General features: G+C 42.0%; 1 long non-coding RNA gene across 2 annotated transcripts in view; it reads right to left on the bottom strand.

Moving 5' to 3' along the window:
- LOC123590674 overlaps positions 1-25734 on the bottom strand; it is a 97085-nt gene that overhangs the window by 5867 nt on the left and 65484 nt on the right. For both annotated transcript variants that reach the window (XR_006708913.1, XR_006708912.1), the window contains exon 3: positions 9486-9544. This is a non-coding gene — a long non-coding RNA (uncharacterized LOC123590674). The remainder of the gene's footprint in view (positions 1-9485; positions 9545-25734) is intronic.

The following is a 25734-nucleotide window of genomic DNA, read 5'->3' as shown; positions in this document are numbered from 1 at the left end:
TGCCAGATTTCCAGCCCCATGGTGGTTTTATCTTGGTTGTTTTTTTTGCTCCCCTTTTCCCGGCAGATGAGCCTGACAGAGCTCATCCTTGCCCTTGGTCCCCAGATGACGTCCACAGACTTGTCATTTGCAGGAAACATTGCAGGTCAGGGGGTGCGCTCCACTTTGATGCTGTTAGAGTTCTTGGAACAGAGGCATCTGCTGGGTGTAGAAAAAGCCATCAGCCTGTGCTTTTTTCTAAGTCATTAAAACTCCACTGGCATTTTGACAAATTGGCACCAATCATCAGGCTCAGCAACTGGGAGCAATCTGTTTTGCAGGCTGAGAGAAACAGCTGTAAAACTGGTAAAAATCTGTTCTATTGTGCTCCAGTACATTTTAGGTAGAGAGGCAGGTTGGCAAAGTGGAAAAGGTATGGCCTTGAGAGGTAGCAGGATCTAGGTTTGAATCCTGACCCTTCTGCCCACTGGCTGTGAATGTTGAACAAGCTATTTAGCAATTTCCTTATCTGTAAAATGGGGAGAGAAATATAATTCTTGCAGAGTTGTTATAATGACTAGAGACAATCCTTTTTTTTTTTTTTTTTTTTTGAGAAAATACTTTTTTGAGTGTTTGGCACAAGGCTGGTGCATCATAAATGATTTCTAGTGGGGAGGAAGCAATGATAACACAACAGTGGCATTAGTTATGGTTGTGATAATAGCAATGGTTGTCAGGTAAGTATTATCAGTAGAGTTGTTGTAAAAATAATAATGAAATGATGAAAGTGCTGGTTATAAGTCAGGAGACCTGTAGTATACCAGTGATAGAGTTGATAGAATGAATGGTAGATTGAGGACCTGGTATCTAGTCTCAGTAGTTACTCTATATTTTGAGAATTGGTGTAGAATTATAGGAAATTGGAAGATTGCATGGTCCTCTCCAAATCTTCATTTAGATGCCCTTCTCTTACCTGCAATAATACATAAATCAAATAGCAGATGTTTCTTCCTTGTTCTGTATTTAAGCATTAATAAAAATAATGGCAGTGCATGCTAACTTATATTAAGTATGTGCCAGTTATCAGGCACATTTTAATTTTACATATATTGCTTCATTAAATTCTTGCAAGTACTTTATGAGTAACGCCTTAATTTTATTCCTATGGTTTGCTATCAAGACGCAAAGAAATTAAATATCTTACCCAAGGTCACAGAGCTAATCGTAGAATGAGAATTAGATCTCAGGAAATCGGTCTCCAAAGCTGGCATCTAAACTTCTGTACTATACTACATGCTTTAACGAAAGTTGTTGCAACCTGGAGGTTAGGTCACATGGCTTTATAACAGAGATTTCTCTTTCTATGTACAACCTGATTTATAATCTGTCCACAGCGGTTTAGCACAACTGAAATGTCAAGACATAAGGAGATCTGAATTGTTTTTGTTACTCAACCAGTCAACTAATCAACCAACAAACAGCCCATATTTATTTAACATGGGACTTTAATTAAAATGGGACTTGTTTTCAAGGGTTAGTGAAGAGTCCAATCATTTGGAGGGGAGTGTTCGCTTGGGGAGTAGTGAAAGATTATTTTGGAGAAGTTACGACAGGACATTATGGTGAAAGACAGACTGTCAAGCTAAGTCTGAACTACAGACAATGAGGAGTCGGCGTCTTCTCTCTGAGTGGCCATGGCACCCTACTTCCCACCTTTAGAGCATACCCACTTTTTATAACAATTATAAACTTACCATTTCATTCAGTATCCAATAAGCTCTTGGAAACTGTGACAATTTCAGAGTTTTCCTGACCAATGCAGACAATTATGTGTGTTTTCCATCAGGAATTCCCAGGCCAGTTCAATCACCTGCCTGTAATATGAACCCAGCTTGTCTTGGAGATTTGTGTTCAGAGGCTGGAGTAGGTTAAGAACCTAAAATCAGTCCTAATGGATTTCCCTTCTTTTTCTAGAAAGAAAAAGATGATTCTGTTTTCTTTTGGGAAATTCTAAGTCCACGAATATTGGTTTACAGGGATTCCCAGTATCCTTTTAATCTGCTGCTCCATGGGACCAAGGCTTAGACTTAATCATTCTAGAACGCTCACCAATGTAGTGTTTCACCACTGCTCTTGAATATGAGAGCTGGCACTGAATTTCAGGATGGCAGTTATTTTACTAAGAACTTTGAAGACATCATTTTACAGTTCTTTGGTCTCTTTTGCTGTTTATAGGAATTCTGCAGTCAATCTAATTCTAATTCTTTTGTAGGGTCATAGGGTCTTTTTTTTCTCTCCCATTGCTTTTAAGGTTCAGAAGTTTTACCATGACATGTAAAGGTATAGGATGGTTTTTATTTTCTCTTCTCAGGACTCAGTGTGCCTTTCAAATCGTCTTTGAAAAATTCTCAGCCATTATCTCTTTATATATTGCTTTCTTCTCATCCTTTCTATTCTTTCCTTCTGAAATCTTTATAGTCACTCTTTCTGAAATTTCTATTACATGTACACTTAAACTTTCTTCTTATGTCCTCATTTAAAAATGGCTTATAATTTTATTTCTCTATGACATAATCTACTTTATTTCCTGAGGTTTCTCTTCTGGTTTATTGATTCTCTTTGCAGCTGTATCTAATCTTCTATTTAAATTCGGCTTGCTGTTTTCAATTTTAATGACTATATCTTTTATTCTTCAAAGTTTTATTTGCTTTTTTTTCAAATATGCATATTATTTTGTTCATACTCCTTATTTTTAATATGATTTCTGATTCATCATTCTGTCTCTATTTTACATATTATCTTTTTTTAAGCTTGTTTTCTTTTTTTTTTTTTCCATGTTGTGTATTAATTCTTTTTATTACCTGCTGGATTTCCCTGTGATAACTTTGTTTTTTAATTTATAATTTAATTGGGAACTTATGTTCAGAGATATACATATATTTTTCCCCTGTGGGAGACCCATGTGTCCTGGAAGTATCCTTGCAGAGTGGTTTTGGATTTTTAGCTGCTAAGATCCTTGTCGTCACACTAATTCCAAAACAAATTTTGCCTCTATTTCCTATTTGGGGTTTTTCTGAATTACAATAATAATGTGAATTCTGGTCATCTACTACACGTGTTTCAAGCTTAACATTTTTCTATTTCTTATGGTGACTTTGTTTTTTCACAGTTATATAGAAACTTCCATGAAATGGAGAATGAAGTTTTATCTCCTTTTTGTGGATTCTTTTTATGTTCCTTTTTATAGAATAGCATCCAAAGTTCCCAGCCTTATGCATGGGGCTTAGTTACAGCTCAATCTCTCTCTCTCTCTCTCTCTCTCTCTCTCTCTCTCCTCTCTCTCTCCAAAGCCAAGTCTCTTGCCCTTGTGTGGTTGTAAAAATCTCAATCACTAGCTCATGTGACCTATACATAAGACCAGTAACCCTGTGGATGAGTACAGCATTATCTCTTAATGCTTTTGCCTCAATTTCTTATTTTGTTTCTAGCACCGAGGTATTTCTTTTTATACCGTTAGCACTCAACATAAAGCCAAGCACATGGCTGATGTGAGAAAGTGTATATATTTAAAAGACTATGTATTAGTTTTTTTCTAGTTTTAATTTAGCTAGGATTTGTCGCACTAAGGAAGTCCTGCAACATGAGCTCAGTCTGACATATTGTCAGAAGTTGCCCTCTCCCAACATCATGGACTCTTAATTTTCACCTAGAGCCAAGATTGAAAAAATATGCAGATAACTTCAGCATTGCTTCCATAGGATCCCTCTGATTTTGAGGCACTGGTCAAGAGACAGAAAACCGTGCTGGGTAAAGTTTTACTCCCACATAACGTTTGCTTAACCAAGTAGCAGTCATAGTTAAGGATGCACGTTCATCTCAGTTATGATTTAACTTGAGTTGCGGTCACACTACATTTATTTTTTATTTGTGTCACCAGTACCTACTGTTATGGTTGGCAAATTCTAACCGTAACAACTAACATTTATTGAGCTCCTACCTATATGCCAGGCACTGCTATTAACACTTTACATATGTAATTCCGTTTTATCTTTACAACAAAGAATTGAGGCACAAAGAGGTTAAATAGCTTGCCGATGGTCACATAACTAAGAAATGGTGGGCTCAGTATTCAAATCCAGGCATCCTGATAGATGAGCACTTCCAATGAGCACCTAAATAAATATCCACTGGATGAACAGGGCTGTTGAAGGTATTATTATTACTATTGTCATCACCATATTTGGAGGAGATGAATGCCTTTGAGAGAGATCCTCACTGGCTGTGAGTGAATGGGAGGTTGATGGGCAAGAGAACCTGGAGGCAGAAAGCATGTTAAGGAAGCTGTGTAGGAATGTGCCTGGCCCAAAGACTTACACTCTAACTAGAACTATGGCAAGTTTCTTTTTTCCTTCACACAGAACTCAAACACATCACTTATGCAGTTGATCATTGCGTAAGCTTTTCTTTGAAATCTAGTTTTTCTCCTTCTGAACTCTTCAAGCCTTACTTAGCATTGTACGTAAAAGATTTAAAATGAGGCAAGTTAAAAAATATACTATCTTTAGTAGCATCATATAGATACAGTGCTCTGTATGGTGGAGAGAACATATTTTTTTATTTATTTTTATTTTTTATTTAATTTTTAAATTAAAAGAATTTTTAATGTGTATTCATCTTTGAGAGAGAAAGACAGAGCGTAAGTAGGGGAGGGGCAGAGAGAGAGGGAGACACAGAATCTGAAGCAGACTCCAGGCTCTGAACTGTCAGCACAGAGCCCGATGTGGGGCTTGAACCCTCAAAGTGTGAGATCATGACCTGAGCAGAAGTCAGAGGCTTAACTGACTGAGCCAGCCAGGTTCCCCTTTAAATTTTTTTTTAATGTTTATTTATTTTTGAGAGAGAGAGACAGAATGTGAGCGGGAGGGGGGCAGAGAGAGAGGGAGACACAAAATCCAAAGCAGGCTCCAGGGTCTGAGCTGTCAGCACAGAGCCCAACGTGGGGCATGAACTCACCAACCGCAAGATCATGACCTGAGCCGAAGTCAGATGCTTAACCAACTGAGCCACTCAGGCACCCTGCGAACATACGTTTTTTAAAGTCAGCCAGGTTTGGGGTCAAATCCAAGCTCCACTGCCTACTGTGCCTCAGTTTTCCCAATTGTAAAATCAAGAGAACATACAACGAATAGGGTTGTTATGAAAACCAATTTGGATAATGTAACTGGGGGAGGGGCTTTAAGACAACAATATTTCTGAACCCTTGATGGTGGGAAGAGGGGACACACCGGACAGCAATTCTTTTCTTATGCCCCACTGTATAAGCTTGGGCTTGTCTTTGGGACTAGGTCTCCCTCAGTGCGGATGGGGACCACTGCAGAGAAGTATGGTCAAGTAGTTAAGAACCAACTACAGAGCCAACTGACCTGGTTAAATCCTGCTCTGCTCCTTGCTGGCTGTGTGATGTCAGACAAGTTATTCAGTCTCTCTGTGCCTCAGAGCCCTCATCTGTCAAATAGGAGTGAAAGTAGACACTATCTCGTATGACTGTTACACAGATTAAAGGACCTAATCTTTGCACAGTACAGTGCCTGGCACTCAGCAGGTGTTATGCAGGTCTACTAAATAAATGAATACATACATAAATACAGAAATAATTTAGTCATTCAGAGGTAAAGGCAAATGGCAAGATTCAAATGCATATACTTTAGACAGGATGGTCAAACTTCCTGTTTAATAATTACAGGGCTGTCTTCATCACAGGTGATCTGTCTCTAGAGAGTTGTTTTTACCTTTTAAAAATTTTTTCTACTTCCTCTTGTGGGGTCCTGAGGATGGGGAAAAACAGAAGGGGGCTGGAATTATAAATATAGGAATTTTGAAGGAGGATTTTTGTCTGGGTAGATAAGTGAGCCCCTATGTCATGCCCTGAGGTCAGCAGCTATGAGTGACAGTGACAGGAATGGGTACCTGGGAAGGGGCAGGGCTGATGTGTCCTAGAAGCAGTGACAACAGATGTCCAGCTACAGTGTAGTGTCCTCATGTCATTCTTACACTCTGATCAAACACATCTGGCATGGCAACCTTGTGTTTGCTGTGCTTTGGGGCTTCAAGGAGGACCCTGCATCTACTCTGGTGGTGAGGTGTGTGTGTGGCAATGTGCAAAGTGGTCTGAGAGACTGGACTGTGGAGACATGATTTTGACGCAGCCAACATGAATGAACTTAAATTCAGAAGGTACCCCAGAGGAAAGCAAATGGGTTTGGGGAACATAAAGCTGTCTTTGGGAACTCTCAGAAATGCCTGGGAAATTCCCTGGCCTTCCAGTAAGTTCAGGATGAGTGCTTTATTATTTGGTTATTTACAAATAAAGGCTTGCTCTAAAATTTTGTAAAAGATGGATATACAATGTCTATCCTTACAGCAGCCAGCACAGTGCCTAGTGCATTTTCTTCCCCTTATTTTTCTGATATTTTTGGTGGACTAAGGTATGTCCAAGGCACCCCACAGTTAGAACCAAGAGGGTGGCGTCTCCTCTAGCCCTGTTCCTGGGCCCAGAGTGGCCTCCATAGCTTTGCTAGGCAAGTCAGCCTCACCTGCCTCTCCTGACTGGTGTTTATCACACCCAGGGCAGTACCACCCAGAGACACCTGTTCCCTGACAAGCAAGCAGATGTAGGAACGCAGTGTCTTCTGTCAGGATGCTGAGCAGAAGCTTTCTCACTGAGCCATCGGACAGCCCTGACAACTGATGCCAAGGGGACTTCATCGGGAAGTGCAGAGTCTGGAATTATCTGGGTTTCCAGACAGTGACTTGGCAGGTGCTAGCCTGCCCAGCAGGGTTCATGCTTACCTAAGCATTTCCTGCAAACTAAGAAAAAAGTCTCTTCCCCCTTCCAGACAAATGACTCTGAATAATTGTTCTGATTCATTTCCTCTGGCTGGCAGGCATGGCTCTGGGTTTTTTGTTTTGTTTTGTTTTGTTTTGTTTTGTTTTTTGACAGGGTTGACAGTTTGCGAGCCTGTGAGCCTATGGCCAACCTCTCCTGGTGCTACCAGCTCTCCCTATCCTATTGCTAACAAGTGTCACAATGTGTACTGCCTTTGACAAGGCCTGCAGGTTGCATTATTCAGCTGGCATCTAGGAGTTTGTTGGATCTTGATTCAGCTCCTGGTGGACCCCAGGACCTAGGGCAATGCTTCCTGAGTTGTGATATTTGTACAATAGTCACTACGTAACATGTTTTTCAGTGGTGTGAGGTTTGAACATTTTACCATAGCACAAAGATACCGAGATACTGTTTTTCACTCAATGAGGATTTTAACTCAAAAGATTTAAGGGAAAAAGTGAGGCCAATTTAAAGAACACTAACAATATAATAGTTCTGGGAAAAGGCACAAAGGCGATATACGAATGAATACGTTCTAGACAAACATGACTCAGAGAGGATGCTGTACTATGTATACAAATGAGGAATTTATCCATTCATTTATTCATTCACCAGCTTTTTGAGTACCCACTATGCTAGGCTGTTGTGGAGATGGGGAAGACTGAGTGGTGGTTGCACAGGAATCCTGGCCCGTGGCTGGCCTGCATAAGCATTAGTGAATTGTTTGGGGATTGGGTGACTGGTATTTAACAATAACAAGCTGTAGGGTCAGGTGCTTCTAAAAAAGATCTGGTATCCGAGACCTAAAATAAGATAATGTTAGAGGCTGGTTCGTAGAGAACTCAGATATCTTCAGATAGATATAAAAGTATGGTTCCTTGATCCCAAACTGAGTCACAGACAGGGCAAGACCAATCCAGTAAGGAGCTTCTGAGGGACCTATTTACTCGAGGGCTTCTTGCACTGAGTGAAGAAAGAAGGAACTTGGTGTATGGGTGTCCCCATTTTCCCAATACGGTGTGGGACACCAGCATTTACTGGTGCTGCCTGCAGGACAGGTAGGGCACTGCACAACTCTGGAGGGCACCAGTCTCATCTTAGACATCCATCCGCACCCAAAATGTGGCAATTTCCAGAAGAATGATAGTAAACTGTCTCATTCTATGCAAATCAGTATCTTATGACCATTTTCTGGTAGATGGAAGTACAGTGTCTTAAGGAAGAGGCACCTTTGGCAAATGCCCAAGCAGTTTCACACCAGGCATTGTGTTCCTTTTCCAGGTAGACCTGGATTTGGTCTACCATCAAAATTCTTGGCCCATTTTCTGCTCATGGCTCTGCCTTGCCCTTTTAGCATTGATTGTTTCGAACTTTTAAGAAGTGATTAAGCAACAGTCTGCTGTCTCCCCCTGAAAGATGGGCAAAAAAGTCAGGTAGATAGAGCTAAAACTATCACCTTTATTACCGATGAAGCTGGAGTAAAACGGACCAGGCCTGATGTAACGTGGTCTTGCTAATTAACCCTGAGTCAGACGTGCTTATTTATCCTGACACTGGCACAAATTGTTCATAGTCACATGCGTCCCCTGATAGGGGCAGCAGAGAGCAGATGAGAAGACACAGGTGGACAGATCCCAAGTAGCAGAGATAGGGGGGGTTTGAAACCTCCGTCACAAGTCATCTTGCCTTCTGTGGGGAAAAAGGCCGGGAATGTTGTTCCAATGTCCCTACTATACACAGTGATGTGGGGGCGCCTGGGTGGCGCAGTCGGTTAAGCGTCCGACTTCAGCCAGGTCACGATCTCGCGGTCCGGGAGTTCGAGCCCCGCGTCAGGCTCTGGGCTGATGGCTCAGAGCCTGGAGCCTGTTTCCGATTCTGTGTCTCCCTCTCTCTCTGCCCCTCCCCCGTTCATGCTGTGTCTCTCTCTGTCCCAAAAATAAATAAACATTGAAAAAAAAATTTTTATACACAGTGATGTGCAGATTCAATGTCATCCCTACCAAAATTCCAATTGCATTTTTCACAGAAATAGAGAAGACAGTCCTACAATGTGTATGACACCACAGAAGACCCTAAACACCCAAAGCATCTTGAGAAAGAAGAAGAAAGCTGGAGTCAACACACTGCCGGATTTCAAACTATACAAGAAAGCTATGGTAATCAAAACAGTATCTTATTGGCATAAAAAGAGACACATAGATCAATGGAACAGAATAGAGAGCACAGAAACAAACCCATGCATATACATATGGTGAATTAATTTATGACAAAGGCACCAAGAACATACAATGGAGAAAAGATAGTCTCTTCAATAAATGGTGTTGGGGAAACCAGATGTCCATGTGGAAAAGAATGAAACAGGACTCCAATGTTACACCATACATAAAAATCAGCTCAAAATGGATTAAAGTCCTGAATGTAAGACCTGAAACCATAAAACTCCTAGAAGAACACAGAGGGGGGTCAGCTGCTTGATGTTGCTGTGGGCAATGATTTTTTGAATTTGACATCAAAAGTAAGGGCAACACAAGCAAAAATAAACAAGCAGGACTACCTTGAATGATACTCCTCTTTTATGATTAACATCTTTTTTCATACAGGGAAGAAGCAACATTTTTACCTCAAAATTATGTCCTGACCTTCACTCGGCAGGTAGCTCCTTGCAGGAAAGTATCAAGACTGGCAGGGGAGAGAAAGAGAGAACATAAGAGAAGAAGAGAGGGCACAGTCATTCCCCCTGGACATTCATAACTGACCCTCCTAACGATGTGAACAACATAATATTCGCAACCAGAATTGTATGTTGAAATAACCTTTTCACTTAATTCCTTCTTGCTCTCCCCTCTCTCTTTTCAACAAGGGCAAAGCGCTGAGCAGAAGAGAATGCGTTGTAATACGTTTCCTGACAGTGGGAGGATGTCCCATACCTCTACTTCTAGGGGTTTGTGGTGGGGAGCGGAAACCCAGAGGTCCCATGGGACAACGTCCTCCCTGACCTTCCAATTTTTCAGTGTCTCACCCTCGTATGGGAGAGAGAGAAAGGAGAATGGGGCAGATCAGAGTCCAGAATCCTTGTTCTTCCCTCACAAGCCTGAGGGAAGGGAGAGAGGGAGAAAGCACTAGTGGGGGAGATGCAGAGAGAGGCAGGGTACAGAGGATCCAAAGCAGGCTCTGTGCTGACAGCAGAGAGCCTAATGCTGGGCTCGAGGGCTCAAACTCACAAACCGTGAGATCATGACCTGAGCCGAAGTCGGACACTTAACCGAATGAACCACCCAGGAGCCCCATGAGGCTGTATTTCTGAGAGAGCGAGCATGAAGGATTCAGCTGAAAGCTTTTCCAGGAGATGGTGAGACACAGAGGAGGGCAGCCGGCATGGGCCGGACAAAGGCACAAGTCCAGAGATTTATTCTTCTGTGGCTGCACCCTCTGCTAGACAGCATTAGACTTACAGTAGTCTCTGGGGAGTCTCAGTGTTGTGCTCAGGCAATTTACAACTTTCTAAGATTACCCCTCAATACCTGTTTCAGGCTTAGAGGAAAGAAAAAACAGGGTCACTGACTATTTGGGGCGGGGTCAGGACAGTGCGAAGCTTACACCGTACTCTCTTCAAAGGAAAAAGGAGGGAGGCAGGACCTAAATTCTCTTCCCCTTTCACTCTACCACATTCTCTCATGTGTGAATATACTCCGCTCACTTGCTCTTTGCTGACTCTCTACTCCCCTCCTTTTCTCTCTTTAGTCTTTTTTATTTGGTGCAATTTTTCATCTCCCTTGATTTCCCCACATTTTCAACAACCATTAAACCAAAACGAAAAATAAAGCTGACAAAAGAGCAGATAAATATTGTTTTATAACCTAACCTCTGAGCTTCTAACAATATTAGCATAATATCTCTCCCTTGAGAGACGGTCATTTTGAGAAAACAGCTTGAGCTGGCAGCAAACTCCGTAAATTCCATGCTGCCTGAGCTGTGCCTGACCTCACAAATCCAGAACTGGCCTTTCTTTGTCCCTTTCCATTAAGAGAGGTTAGAAGTTACCCCCCAAGAGCCCACGGTAGTAGAATTCAGGATTGAATTCAATCCACCATCAAGCTGGATGATCCCAGGGGTTATCAGCCCTTGCAGAACGCTCCACAGAAATCAAGCTTAGCACAGACTTTTATTAGAAAGTAATCATAAAGTTGTCTCTCTTCTCAGGACAAAGGCTATTTGAGTAGGAGGATTTCACTCTTTTATGAAAGCTGTTCTTGAGAACAACTGTCCCTGGTGACAGTGGGGAGTTTGACCTTAACTGCCTCTCGAAGCTTCAGGCCAACCACCTGCTCCGTGGACAGGCTGGGCAATGAGTCCAGCCGGCGTGGTGTCTGAGTTCTGGCAGCTTGCAGAAAATCCTCCAGAACTGAGAACAGCAGAGGCCCATTTCCAACAATGGCTTAATGCCTTCCTAACTTAAGGAATCCCAAATGGTGCTCTCCAAGGGGGTTTAGGGAAACAGCACTGGATTTGGAATCTAGAAGATATGGAAGATGTGGGGTCCCTTTCCAAATAAATGCCTTATTGGCTCATACTTTTGTTCACCGATGTAGTCAATGCTTTTGGATCCCCATTCTGTGCAAAGCACTATTCTAACTATTTGGACAGCATAATTTTAAAAAAAGCTCTCAATATTTATCACATACCAAATTCTCCTGAGGAGACTTGCTTTTAATTTTTTTTTAAATGTTTATTGATCTTTGAGAGAGACAGAGCATGAGCTGGGAGGGGGATGGGGAGGGCAGAAAGAGATGGAGACACAGAATCCGAAGCGAGCTCCAGGCTCTAAGCTGTCAGCACAGAGCCTAACGTGGGGCTCCAACCCACAGGCTGTAAGATCGTGACCTGAGTCAAAGTCGAACGCTTAACCAACTGAGCCACCTAGGCACCCCAAGGTTATTTTTTTAATGTTTATTTTTGACAGAGAGGGAGAGGTGGGGGGAGTGGCAGAGAGAGAGGGAGAGAGACTCCCAAGCAGGCTCCACGCTGTCATTATAGAGCCCAACATGGGGCTTGAACCCATGAACCATAAATCAAGAGTCAGACACTTAATCGAATGAACCACCCACGTGCCCCTCCTGGGTGGGAGGGAGATTATTAATGATGCAGGTTCCTTGTCACAAATACTAGAGATTTTAATTCAGAGAAACTTGGGTGAGGTCCTGAGCTTACATCTGTTACAGACACCTCAGACGTTATCCCTTTCACAACTCTTACCATTTTGAGTTTTTAAGAAACTATTAAAAATTTAACAATAATTTCTCATTGTGTTAAAGCCATTTTTACTTATGCCTCTTATAAAAGCCCTGTATTATCTATGTCAAGTACGAGGCCTCATTCGGTTTTATACTTCTATATCCTCTTGTATATACTAAGTACTTAGGGTTGGCTATGTGAAACTGATCTGACACAACACAAGGAAGCCAAATCAATGTCCAGCAACTTCTCATTGTGCCTAAGCTTGGTGAAACCAGAGAAATTCATATGAAAGATGGGCACCACTAGACTCTAGAAAGAAAATCTTACATTCAAACACTTCAGTAGGGAGCACTATCTGAAGGAAGTAGGAAGGAAATGGGGTTGTGTGACAAAGAAGAACAGAATGCATTACTGAGCTGGCCACAGCTTTTTAAGGGGCCAAAAGGTTACTTGGTCTCCAAGGTCAAGCTCAGAGAGGCTGCCTAAAATTACTGTGTCTCCAAACAGTCAACAGGGAAAAAGGGAGAAGAATTTATCTACTGGATTCCATCTCGCATATTAGCTAAACATGCTGGTCACTGGCTGAATTGTGTCCCCACCTCCTTAAATTCATCTGGTGTAGCTCTGACCCCAAGTACCTCAAAATGACTGTATTTGGAGATGAGGCCTTTAAAAGGTGATCAAGTTAAGATGAGGTCATTAGGGTGGGACTTCTTCCAATATGACTGGTGTCCTTATAAGAAGAGATGGGGACACAGACACACACAGAGTGAAGACCATATAAAGACACGGGAAGAAGTCAACCATCTATAAGCCAAGAAGAGAAGACTCAAAAGAATCAACTGGACAACACTATGATCAAGACTTCCAGCCTCCAGAACTGTGAGAAAGTAAATTTATCTTGTTTCAGCCACACAGTCTGTGGTCCCTTGCTATGGCGGACCTAGTAATCCAATATAATGCCCACAGGCATCAACTCCCCTACATTTGCTGGGAGCAGCGGAGGTATCGATGGAGGGAGGCACAGAGCATGAGGAGGGCCTTTGAGCACTTGAAAATCAGAGACCACCCCCACCCACACCCCCTGTCTGCCTGCCACCTGAGGGGCCTGGACAGGTGAGCCCATGTGCACACAAGCACTTAGTGGCAATGGGAGTGAAACAGGGAAAGCTTGGTATGCTTGCCAGGCTTGAGGCAAGGGCTGTCAGGCTGTGCCTGTGAGTGATAAAAGGGCCATGAACAGTAGACCTCTTGGCAGGGTGGGCAAAGCACCCTGAAAGTGAAGACTGAGTTCAGCAGAGACCAAAACCTCTCCTCTGTGGTTTCCAAAAATGCAGTTCAGCCTGGTGATCTTCCCAGAATGTCATCAGTTACATGGGACAGAAAAGCACGGGTTAGCCAATGCAAGGATGCACACAGATCAGGTTCCACTGGTGACTTTTTCTTGTGATTTTCCAGGAAATGGGACAATTGACAAATTTATATTCACCACTAGATGTCACCCTTGGGCCACCGAGGCTTCCGTCTTCACTATGGCTGTGTTAAACAGAGGGGCAAAGATCAGGGTCCCAGAGGCCTAAGGAGGCTTGGGGTGGGGTGGGGTGGGGGCAGGGTCAAGGACCAAGGATGAGAAGGAGTTAATGGGAAAAAGACTCCTGGATTTGGAGCACACAGTTCTGGATTACTTTACAGCAGTGTTTCTCAACTTTGGCTGCATACCAGAAACTTCTGGAAAGCCTTAAAACAAAACAAAACAAAACCTGAGGTCTGAGTCCCACTCTCAAGATCCTCTGTGTAAATGGGTTGGGTGTGTGGGCATGGGAAGCTTTGAAAGCTCCCTTGGCATTTTTAAAAAAATATTTTTAACTGTTTATTTTTGAAGAAAAGAGAGACAGAGCATGAGTGGGAGAGGGCAGAGAGAGATAGAGACACGGAATCTGAAGCAGGTTCCAGGCTCTGAGTTGTCAGCCTAGAGCCTGATGCGGGGTGAACTCACCAGCTGTGAGATCATGACCTGAGCTGAAGTCGATCACTTAACAGACTGAGCCACCCAGGCGCCTCACCCTAGGCATTTTTAATGTACAACCAAGGTTAAGATGGGGAATCACAGCTGCAGGCTATTATTGTGAATCCAGATAACGTATGTAAAGCAAATATCCATCAATTGAATCATCGCTGAAATGCACTCTAGGAACTTGCTTTCATGAGCAAAACAGAATAGAGGAAAGTCAGTAGAACTGACCTTCACACTATCACATCTTCCTATGTTTGAATTCCACTTGAAAGATATCTAGTAAGTGCTTGCTTTAGGTCACATTGTGTATGGGTTACACAACACACTATGGCTCTGAAGAGTACCAGTGGAGGAGGCAAATTACTATAGATTTCCATCTGCTACCTATGTAGTTGTCAGTTCTGGAAAGCTGGGGTTGTGGACAAGAACCATAGAAAGGCACTTCAAACTGGGAACTGTAAAGAAAAGAGGTGACTAGATACACAGTGGTCTTTTTTGGGCATATGTTCTCTTGCCATTATTTTTCCAGAAGGACACTTGTAGGCTTCCAATGGCCATCACACTAGGAAAGTTTGGAATGCAGTGACTACAAAGAGTAAAGGTTACAAAGAACTACTACAAAGAATAACGAGGAAGAATAATGATGTAGTCACCATGTACTCTTCCTGTTACCTGCTAACTAAGGAGCCCACACAGCTTCAAAATGCTGGATTGCTTGATACTTAAGACACACACGCAGGGGGAAGGGACAGACACATCCTTATTTTCCTGGAGCTAAATATCAAGAGACATCTTCCAGCCTGTTCTACATGGTTTGCAAAATTTCCTTAGATCTCATTTTCTTGGTCTTCCATTTCTAAGATCCTCATATTTAATTTCTTTTTTTCTAGACCATCTGCATCTATACAGGTATAATAGAAACCACAAGCTGATGCCCTGAAACTGAGTGGAATCAGCCCTGAGCATCCTGCATTGTGAGCACCACACTCCTCTTCAGGCTTATTATGACGAGGCCCCTCCAGTACTATGATCAACACCCATCCATGCTCTCTCCTGTCTATAGAGAGAAAAGACTAAAAATTTGACAATGATTGCCTCAACTAAATGGAATTTGTTAGAATATGGAGTCATTGCTTTCAGGGGGAGAAAAGCTGTTTTTTTTCCTTCTCCCCTCTACTCTTTATGGTATTCACTTCCACCCAAGTCAAACTGGGCGGGTGGTGCTCTGAAAGGACCACTTGTAAAGCCTGTGTGTACCTGAAAGATGAAAGCCCAGCATCCCTTTGCACTGTGGACATCTGTTGGAGTAGTGGCTTTGCCATCTTCCCTCCACATCTGTTTTTCCTCCCATATTTATTGAGCTTTAATTGACAAGTAGGAATTATATACATTTAAGGTATATAACTTGATATTTTGATATATGTATACATTGTGAAATGATGACCACAATCAAGGTAATTAACACACCCATCACTGTACATAGTTATCATTTCCTTCCTTCCTTCCTTCCTTCCTTCCTTCCTTCCTTTTGTTTGTGTGTGTGTGGTGAGAACACTTAAGATCTACCCTCTTAGCAAATGAGTGCATAACACAGAATTGTTAACTATTGTCACCATGCTATGCATTAGATCTCCAGAAGTTATTCACCCTACAGAAGTGAAACTCTGTCCTCTCGACCAGCATCTCCCTGTTTCCCTCCTCTGTGTATATTTGAGTAAGGGAAAAAGGAAGAAATGGACTGGTGGCAGGGGGAAGAGAGGAGCTGGTAGCAGAGCAGCCTGCATCCTCACTACCTGGTGTGGGTCTCTTGGAAATCAAGAGTTGGCCACAGGTGAGACTGTCTTGCCAGCAACCCTCCTTCGCATCTGCACGGATCCTGGCCAACAGGTGAGGCTACCATAGTAATAAGGTACTCTGGAGTATGTATCCCCTGGGGCAGGAAGGAAGTGGTTGTTTGGAGAAGGTCAAGTCACAAGGTTCTCCCACATCAAGAAACCATGCAGTGAGGAGCCCCATGGACTTCCAGAAGCTCTGAAATTTGCACCTCATATGGAAGTCCACCATAGCCAGGGAAGAACCATCAACCAGACCTGTGAATAAAAAATGATTTTACCACTTTCCTCGAATTCCTCCTTTCAGATCCTGATCTTGGAGAGGTCTGAAGCATCAGAAGGAAGAGAGAAGAGGCATAAAGGAGAAGCAAAAACAAAAGGGTCCAGTTCCCAATGAGCAAGGCAGGTCTTGGCTGATGGAGAGAGGAGATACTTTGAGTTGGATATAAGAATAAGATTTTAGACTGGCCTAGCTGGCCTGGACATTTTAACATGGGCAAGTGTCTGGAAAGCTGTGACATCTGCCCAGTATGTCACAAAGGAGCAGGAAAGGAAGAGCCAACAGCACTTGTTTGAAGACTAATGGGAAAAAGGTAATAAAAAAATTTTCTCTTGTACCCCACCAAGCACAGGCATATCTCATTGTATTGTGCTTCACAGATATTGCATTTTTTTTTTTTTTTTTGTAAATTGAAGGTTTGTGACAACCCTGCGTCAAGCAAGTCTACTGGTACCATTTTTCCAATAACATTTGCTTACTTTTGTGTCTCTCAGTCACATTTTGATAATTCTCCCAAAATTTCAAACTTTTACTTTAAACTTTTTTTCATCATCATTATTATATTTGTTATGGTGATCTGTGATCAATAATCTTTGATTTTATTATTGTAATTGTTTAGGGGCACCACCATGAAGTGTGTAAATATACAACAGTGAACTTAATCAATAAATGTTATGTTCTGACTACTCTGAGTGTCTGTTCCCCCTTCTGTCTGCCTCCCCTTGGGCCTCCTTGTTCTCTGAGACATAACAGCATTGAAATTAATAACTTACTTTATTTATGTTTATGTCAATATAATTTATGCCAATAAATAACCCCACAAAGGCCTCTAAGTGTTCGAGGGAAAGGAGGAGTTGCATGTCTCTGGCTTTAAATCAAAAGTTTAAAATGGTTATGCTTGGTGAGGAAGACATGTTGAAAGCTGAGACAGACTGAAAGCTAGGCCTCTTGATCCAAACAGTTAGCCAAGATGTGAATGCAAAGGAAAAGATTTTGAAGGAAATTAAAAATTTTATCCCAGTGAACTCACAAATGATAAGAAAATGGAAGAGTGTATTGCTGATATGGAGAAAGTTTGAGTGGTCTGGGTTTAAGATCAAACCAGCCACAACATTCCCTTAAGCCAAAGCCTAACCCAGAGCAAGGCCCTAATTTTCTTCAATCCTGTGAAGATGGAAAGAGGTAAGGAAGCTGCAGAAGAAAACTCTGAAGCTAGAAGGGTTGGTTTATGAAGTTTAAGGAAAGAAGCTGTCTCCATGATATAAAAGTGCAGGGTGAAGAGCAAGTCTGATATAGAAGTTGCAGCAAGTTATCTAGAAGGTCTAGCTAAGATCATTAAGGTGGTCACACTAAACAATAGATTTTAGTGTAGATAAAGCAGCCTTATATTGGAAGAATATCCCATCTAGGACATTCATAGTTACAGAGGAGAAGTCAATGCCCGGCTTTGATGTTTCAAAGGACAGGCTGACTCTCATTCGGAGCTACAGCAACTGGTGACTTCAGGTTGAAGCCAATGCTCATCTACCATTCTGAACATTCTAGAGCCTTCAGAATGACACTAAATCTGCTCTGCCTGTGCTCTAGAAATGGAACAACAAAGCCTGGATGGCAGCACATATGTTTACAACATGGTTTCCTAAGTATTTTATTTTATTTTATTTTATTTTATTTTATTATTTTATTTTTTTTATTATTTTTGGGACAGAGAGAGACAGAGCATGAACGGGGGAGGGGCAGAGAGAGAGGGAGACACAGAATCGGAAACAGGCTCCAGGCTCCAGGTTCGAACTCACGGACCGCGAGATCGTGACCTGGCTGAAGTCGGACGCTTAACCGACTGCGCCACCCAGGCGCCCCAATGGTTTCCTAAGTATTTTAAACTCACTGTTGAGACTTACTGTTCAGAAAGAAAGATTCCTTTCAAATTAGTACCACTTGGTGACATTGGACCTAGTCATTCAACAGCCCTAATGGAGATATACAATGGGATTAATGTCGTTTTCATGACTGCTAACACAACACCCATCCCACAACTCATGGTTCATGGAGTAATTTTGACTTTTAAGTCTTAGTATTTAAGAAATACATTTCGCAAGGCTGTAGCTGCCATAGATAGTGATTCTTCTGATGGATCTAAGCAAAGAAAACTGAAAACCTTCTGGAAAGTTTTCACCGTTCTAGATGTCATTAAAAACACTTGTGATACATGTGACCGACGTAAACAGGAGTTTGAAAGAAGTTGATTCCAGGCCTCATGGATGATTTCGAGGAGTTCAAGACTTCAGTGGAGGAAGTAACTGCAGATGTGGTGGGAACAGCAAGAGAACTAAGATTAGAAGTGGAACCTGAAGATGTGACTTCATTGCTGCCATTTCTTGATAAAACTTTAATGGATGGAAAGTTGTTTCTTACGAATGAGCAAAGAAAGTGGTTTCTTGAGACAGATTCTATTCCTGGTGAAGATGCTATGAAGATTATTGGAATGACAACAAAGAATTTAAAATATGACATAGGGGCACCTGGGTGGCTCAGTCAGTTGAGTGTCCAACTCTTGATTTCAGCTCAGGTCATGATTTCACAGTCGTGAGACTAAGCCCTGTGTCGGGCTCTGCACTGAGTGTAGAGCCTGCTTGGGATTCTCTCTCTCCCTCCCTCTCTCTCTGCCCCTCCCCGGCTTGTACTCCCTCTTTCTCCAAAAACATATAAAGAACATTTAAAAATATAAAATACTGGGGCACCAGGGTGGCTCACTCGGTTAAGTGTTCGACTTCAGCTCAGGTCATGATCTCGCAGTCTGTGAGTTCGAGCCCCGTGTCGGGCTCTGTGCTGACAGCTCAGAGCCTGGAGCCTGCTTCAGATTCTGTGCCTCCTCTCTCTCTTCCCCTCCCCTGCTCATGCTCTGTCTCTCTCTGTCTCAAAACTAAAAATAAAAAACATTAAAAAAAATTTTTTAATAAAAAAATAAAAAATATAGATAAAATATTATGTAGACTGAGTTGATAAAACAGTAGCAGGGTTTGAGAGGATTGACTCCAACTTTGAAAGAAGTTCTACAATCCTATCAAACATCATCACATGCTACAGAAAAATCATTCATGAAAGGGAGAGTCAGTTGATGCAATGAACTTCACTGTTGTCTTATTTTAAGGAACTTCCACAGCCACCTTAGCCTTTAGCAACCACCACTCTGATTGGTCAGCAGCCATCAACATCAAGGCAAGGTCTCCCACTAGCAAAAAGATGACAACTCATTGAAAGCTCAGATGATGGTTAGCATTTTTTTTAAGCAATAAAGCATGTTTCAGTTAAGGTATGTATATTGTATTTTTAAACATAATGCTATCTTGCACTTAAAAGACTATAGTATAGTGTAAACATAACTTTTGTATGTACTCGGAAACCAAAAAATTCATCAACATGTTTCATTGCGACATTCACTTATTGCAATATCCGTTTTATTGCAATTGTCTGGAACAGAACCTGCAATATCTCCAAGGGAGGCCTGTATAAGTGTTCTGAGTTTTCAGTTAGTTGATAACTTTTGCTAATTATCCAAGATGTAACAATCTTGAAGTGGGTCTTATCATACCCTCCCCCTTATGATCACCCTAGTCCCCTCTACATTCGTGGCAGGAAAGTGGTTGTTCTTTAAGTCTACTGAGGGACAGGAGTGCTGTGGAAATTTAAGAGTTGGGTACGAAAAAAACCTGAAGATTAAATACTTGGAGATAGATTTTAGAATTAAAATTGCTCTCTGTGGTCCACTGCGCTTGAATGAGTTTTTCCCTCCCTTCTGATGATTGAGCAGGACATGTTGCCTGGACAGTCAGAGGAGGGAATTCAGGCACATACTTAGTCCTAGATCTGAGTCACTGGCATGTCTGGAATTCACTAGAGATTCATTGATGGCCCCACTGGAACACTGTCAACTGACTACCTGTACTCAAGAATAGAAGTGAATCTTTTTGTGCATCCTGCATGGCTCCCTATCTTCAGATACACCTGGGGATTTGGACATATAAGAGAACGCAATCAGAAAAGCGCATTACTAGGGAAGGGTGGGTTGAGAAAAGCTGGATTCTCCCTTGTGTGTTCCCTCCCTCCACATCTCACTTGCTCCTGGCACATTCACTTTGCCCCGGCAGCTGCATAATGAGGAAAATCTATCTTCTTTCAAGAAGAGACAAATCCCTCTTCTGTCTCTAGAGGGTGCTCAGAATCCACTGATCTAGACTCAAGCAGCTTCAGAACATGACGTAAAGAACACTGAAGAGCCAGAGCAGGAATAACACAAAGAAGAAGCTGAGGGAGCCCCTCCCCCCCGCCCAAAAAAAAACTCACACCACCACCAATAAAAAAACCCTCAAAAAACAAAAAAAGACCAAAAACCAGAATATAGAGCAAAATCCTCCTCCTTCTGAGGAAAGAATCCATGACCATTGGTTCTCTGGTTTGTTGGTCCACAGTATTTCAGTGAGCACTTGGCCTTCACCCAGCAAGGAGCTTTGTAGACAGAAAGGATCTCTACATTCTTCAGTGCCAGACGCCAGCGGGACAGCAGTATGTAAGAATGGAATAAATATAACTACCATTAAATGTATATCCATTTTGTGTGTTACTCTCTTCAAGATGCTTTACCCACACACTATTTCTTATCCTCACAGCAACAAGGCGGGATGAGTTTTATTACATTCATTTTTAGAGACATGGAAATTCAGTTGCAGAGAAGGTGAACAGCCTGCCCCAAAGGAACACAGTGTTTTGGTACCGGAACAAACTTCAAATCTACAGCCTCTCCAATACACCACTCAGCCCTTTTCTCAAGGTCTCAGGAAGTCCATAATTGAGTGAAGTAGGTAATGATTTACAGACATGATGCAAAATAGCAATACATGATACAAATATTTAAATGCAGCATATGGAAGATCTAAAAGTAAGAGAATTTCAGGGCTACCTGACCTCAGAGGCCATTCAGTCCACAACACAAATCAAGGAGTTGATTTTCATCGCGTATTGTGAGGGGACTCCCCAGCTTCTGTTTGAATGACTCTAATGAGAAGGAATCCACTACTTCACAAACATTATCCTTCCACTGATGAACTACTCTGCCAGAAAAATCTGCCTCCTGTGAACCCAAATCTGCTGCTCTGAAACACCCAGCAATATCCTAAAGCCATCCTTTGTAGCCACACAGTACGAGACTATTCTTCATTTTAAAAACATGTTTGTTTGTTTGTTTGTTTGTTTGTTTGTTTAGAGACAGCGTGCTCATGAGCATGAGTGGAGAAGGGGCAGAGAGAAAGAGAGAGAGAGAGAGAGAGAGAGAGAGAGAGAGAACTCCAAGTAGGCTCTGCACTGTCTGCTCAGAGCCTGATGCAGGGCTTGATCTAGCAAACTGTGAGATCATGGCCTGAGCCAAAATAAAGAGTTAGATGCTTAACTGAGTCACCCAGGCACCCCCAATCTTCATTTTCTATAGCAACATTTCACAGGCTGCATGCCTATGAAGCTGGCCCTACTCCTAGAATTTCTCATCTCTAGGTTAAAAAACAAAATCCAAGTTCCTTTTCTGTTGCCCTTTATGGTTCAGGTTTGAGGTTTTCCCACTATTCTAGTTGTCTTACTCAAAACACATTCATAAAGGTGGCACCAAGAATGGGCAAATATCTATTAAATACACACATAAAACAACTCTTCTGTGTCCCACTCATTGCAACCCCTTCCGAGACACCCCTCTATGAGTTCCTTGTGCCTTTCTCAGAACAACTCCTCTTTCTAGAACTAAAATGGCATTGTAGCATGTCTGGGTTGTAATTATAATTTCACATCTGTTTCCTTAACAAGAATTTGAAGGCAGGAACTCTATTCATCTTTACAGCCTTAACACTGTATCTGGAACATATTGGGTGCTCAGTGAATGTTTCAGCTGTCTTATGGCAGAGATTTTGTCTATTTTGTTCACTGATGTGTTCTCAGCACCTAACCAGAGCCTGGCTCTGGTTCTCAAAAAATATTTGCTGAATGACTGTGTGGATAACTCAACATAGTGTTCCAGAAAGAAAAAAAAAACATTAAATCATAAATTATTTAAGTGATATCTGCTGAGCATATACTATATGTGTAGCATTATTCAATTCAAAATAATTCTATAAATGCAACCTAACATGGCATTCCATTATTTTCACTGTTCAATATGTTCAACAGTCTATGTTGTTTACAATAAAGACAAGGTGTTAGTCTTTTTTTTTCCCAAGAGTCCTCGGTTAAGCCATCCCTCTCACTTACCTTCACAACAGTGTGTGGAGGTCTAGAGGCAATGTTTTAAATTTATTTCCAGCACAATTCAACTTGCTCTTTTCTTCCCTTCATGCCAGGCTATTGGTAGTTTTGTCAATCCCAATTCTATTATACAATCCATTTGTTTTCCCCTCAGCCTTGGTGCATCCTCAGATTTGATTAGAGGGCCATCAATGCTGTCATATGAGACACTGATAAAAATCTTGAATGGGACAAGACCAGACAAACCTGGAGCTCCTTCACGGAGATCATTTTTCTACGTTGACATTGATCCATTAGTGAGCATTGTCAGGACACAGCCATTCAGCTTTCATTCCACTCAACGATAATGCCATCAATACTTGGTCATTTGTTCACAGAGGCATAATGAGATTTTAGTAAATGCCACACTAAAACCCACATGCCCTGTGACTCTAGTAATCCCCCTCAGTAATTCACTTAGAAGCAAACAAACAAATAAGGCAAGTTTGGTATGATTTGTTCTTAGTAAACCTCTGATGTTTCTTTGTAATCACAGTTTTATTTTCTGAGTCCTTGTGTACTATCTTCTTGGTATTCTTACCTAGAAACTCTCCTAAAATTTCCATCAAGCTATCAATGGTAGTTCATGACATCCATTTTCCTCCTGTATTTGAAAATGGAGACATTTTCCTGTATCTCCGGGAATCCAGTCTCAATACCCCCATGATTCCTAAAGCTGTTCAAACAAATTAAGCTTCCTTTGAACCTTTACATGTCAATAAAAAAGGAGGGGAGGGGTATAACCTGAGAAAAGTATTTATAATATCCATGACTGAGGGCACTGTTTGTATCATTTGTCCAACATCCTCTCCTTTGATAATCTGCATCAGACTATCTGCTGGCAACTCAGTGCCATCGCCTGCCATTTCCCCTCTGTGCTCTGTGTCACAGGGGCCAGAAAATGTGAAGGTAGACCACATATCCCAGAGTCCCTGACAACTAGTGTGCCAATGTGAGGAATTTTCACAAAATTTGGAAGACTGGAAAGAATAGAAAGATAGGTGATAGATAGATAGATAGATAGATAGATAGATAGATCATAGATAGTCACTGCTCCTTTGGAAACAGAAGATCTGTGGGTTGCAGCAGATGTGAGATTTTGAGTAGCCTCCAGGCATTTTCTTGCCACTCACCCACCACTGCACTGAAGATGTTTGTAGTCACCGCCAGCAGCTTCCTGCTGAGGTCCTGCGCCTTCCTGATTGCTTGAAAACTAGCAGCTTAACTGAAAACTAGCTGCCATCTTCCTTGGCTTTCTTCCCCTCTGGCTCTTACTGTAGTTTTATAAGCATCTAATTTTCTATATAAAATCCCTTACTGCTGGAGCGCCTGGGTGGCTCAGTAGGTTAAGCGTCAGACTTAGGCTCAGGTCATAATCTCACATTTCTTGAGTTTGAGCCCCACGTTGGGCTCTATGCTGTTAATGCAGAGCCCACTTTGGATCCTCTGTCTACTCTCCCTCTGCCTGCCCCCAAAAGTAAATAAACATTTAAAACCCCTTACTGCCCACAAAATAGGGAGTGTTTCCTGTTCTTCTAACCAAATTCTGATATAGGAAGCAATCCAGCCCCACTCTATGTGATACTCATGGAATTGACAAGCAAGGAATCTTTTTTTTCCTACCCCAAGAACAGGTATGTGCCTCAGACTTGCCAATGTACCCCATCCTCTAGTACAATGATTGATCTAGAGAGAAGTATCTAAACCAAGCAGAGAAAATCAAGAGTATTTTAAGTTTTGCTGTTAGGTCATTGGAAAACAGATTTCCCCTCATCTGCATAATGGACTGTATGGATGTAGGGCTGGGAGTGCCCGTGGGTATCTGACCTGCTTCACAGAAAGATCCTACCAGAAGATGAAGCCAACACAAGAGGAAGGTGGATCTAAAATATAGGAAGAAAAGTGTCCTGACATCGTGGAAGCCCCTAAATCCAGATGATTCTGAAGCAGATGTGTCCTGGGACTTCCAGTTTATATTGTCAATGCTCTCCGGCCAAAGATCCCCAGTGACATTCCTGTAATTGAACAAGTTGGGGTTACTGATGATTGTGGTAGAAAATCAGGGACAGGAGGAACAGTGGACCTTTTCAGTAAAAGGACTTATAAAGGACTTAAAAGATTTGGCTTTGGTTGGGTGATTTGGGAGGGTTATAAGGAAGTAGGTTTTGCTCTGAATTAGAGAATGTCAAGAAGCAGGGGTTACTTTCTGCTTGGATATCTTAATAAATCTTATCTATAGGAAGGGAAGACAGGAGCAAGATTTAAGGGGTAATTGGAAAAGAAGCAGAAGTTACTCACATTACTCAGGATGTTTGGTTATTTTTGTAGTGATGCTTTTATCTTGTTCCATGATAGTTACAGAGTGACTTCACCTACTATTGGCATTTCTATGAAATTGAATGAGTTCAACAGGCCTAGCTGTGAGTTTCAAGTTGGCTCCTAGAACATCAAGACCTCTCTGCCAGCACCTGGCCAACTCATAGACATCAGGATTGCTTTTCTTTTTCTCAACATGCACTCCAGTAACACATGATGTTTACTGAACGCCAACTATATTACAGATACTCCTCGATATTGACATTCTCTGAGAGAGACATATAATATGTACACAAATAAAATGTAATGGGCAATTACAGATTTGGTTAGGTTCTATGCACGAAGGAACTAAATAGCAGGACCTTCAATTAGCCAGTAACTTCCAGTGGCCACTTTAAGTAAGATGGTTAGGGAAAGACTCATTGGGAAGGTGACATATGGACTGAGACATGAAGCATGAAAATGAGGGAGATGTTTCAGGCAAAGGGAATAGTAAATGAAAAGTCCCTGGAGTGGGCAAAGCACTGGGAAGGACTCAGGAGGGACAGAAAGGAGATTCACATGCCTGGAGGGAGTATGGGGAGCAAGAAGGAGGGGAGGCCAAATAAGAGAAAGAGTCAAGAGGCCAATTATGGCAGGCCTTATAGGCTCTCAGTAGGAACATTCCATCTTCCACCCCTGTGTCTCCACAGGATGCACCTGGAGTAATAGTTCTGGGCTCTTCGTCCTTCCCCCACTCTTCCTTAGCAGGAGGAGTGATTTATCCAATGAACCCCAGATTTAGAAAATGAACCCCAGCCTTTCCTCTCTCCTCTTTAGCATCTAAAGTATCTCCAGGGGAGAGCTATTCTCGGTTCCTCCTTGCCATAGA

Source organism: Leopardus geoffroyi, chromosome B4 (genome assembly GCF_018350155.1).
Source record: "Leopardus geoffroyi isolate Oge1 chromosome B4, O.geoffroyi_Oge1_pat1.0, whole genome shotgun sequence".
Classification (NCBI taxonomy): domain Eukaryota; kingdom Metazoa; phylum Chordata; class Mammalia; order Carnivora; family Felidae; genus Leopardus; species Leopardus geoffroyi.
The sequence above is the reverse complement of the archived record's forward strand: the minus strand, read 5'-3'. Positions and strand labels throughout refer to the sequence as shown.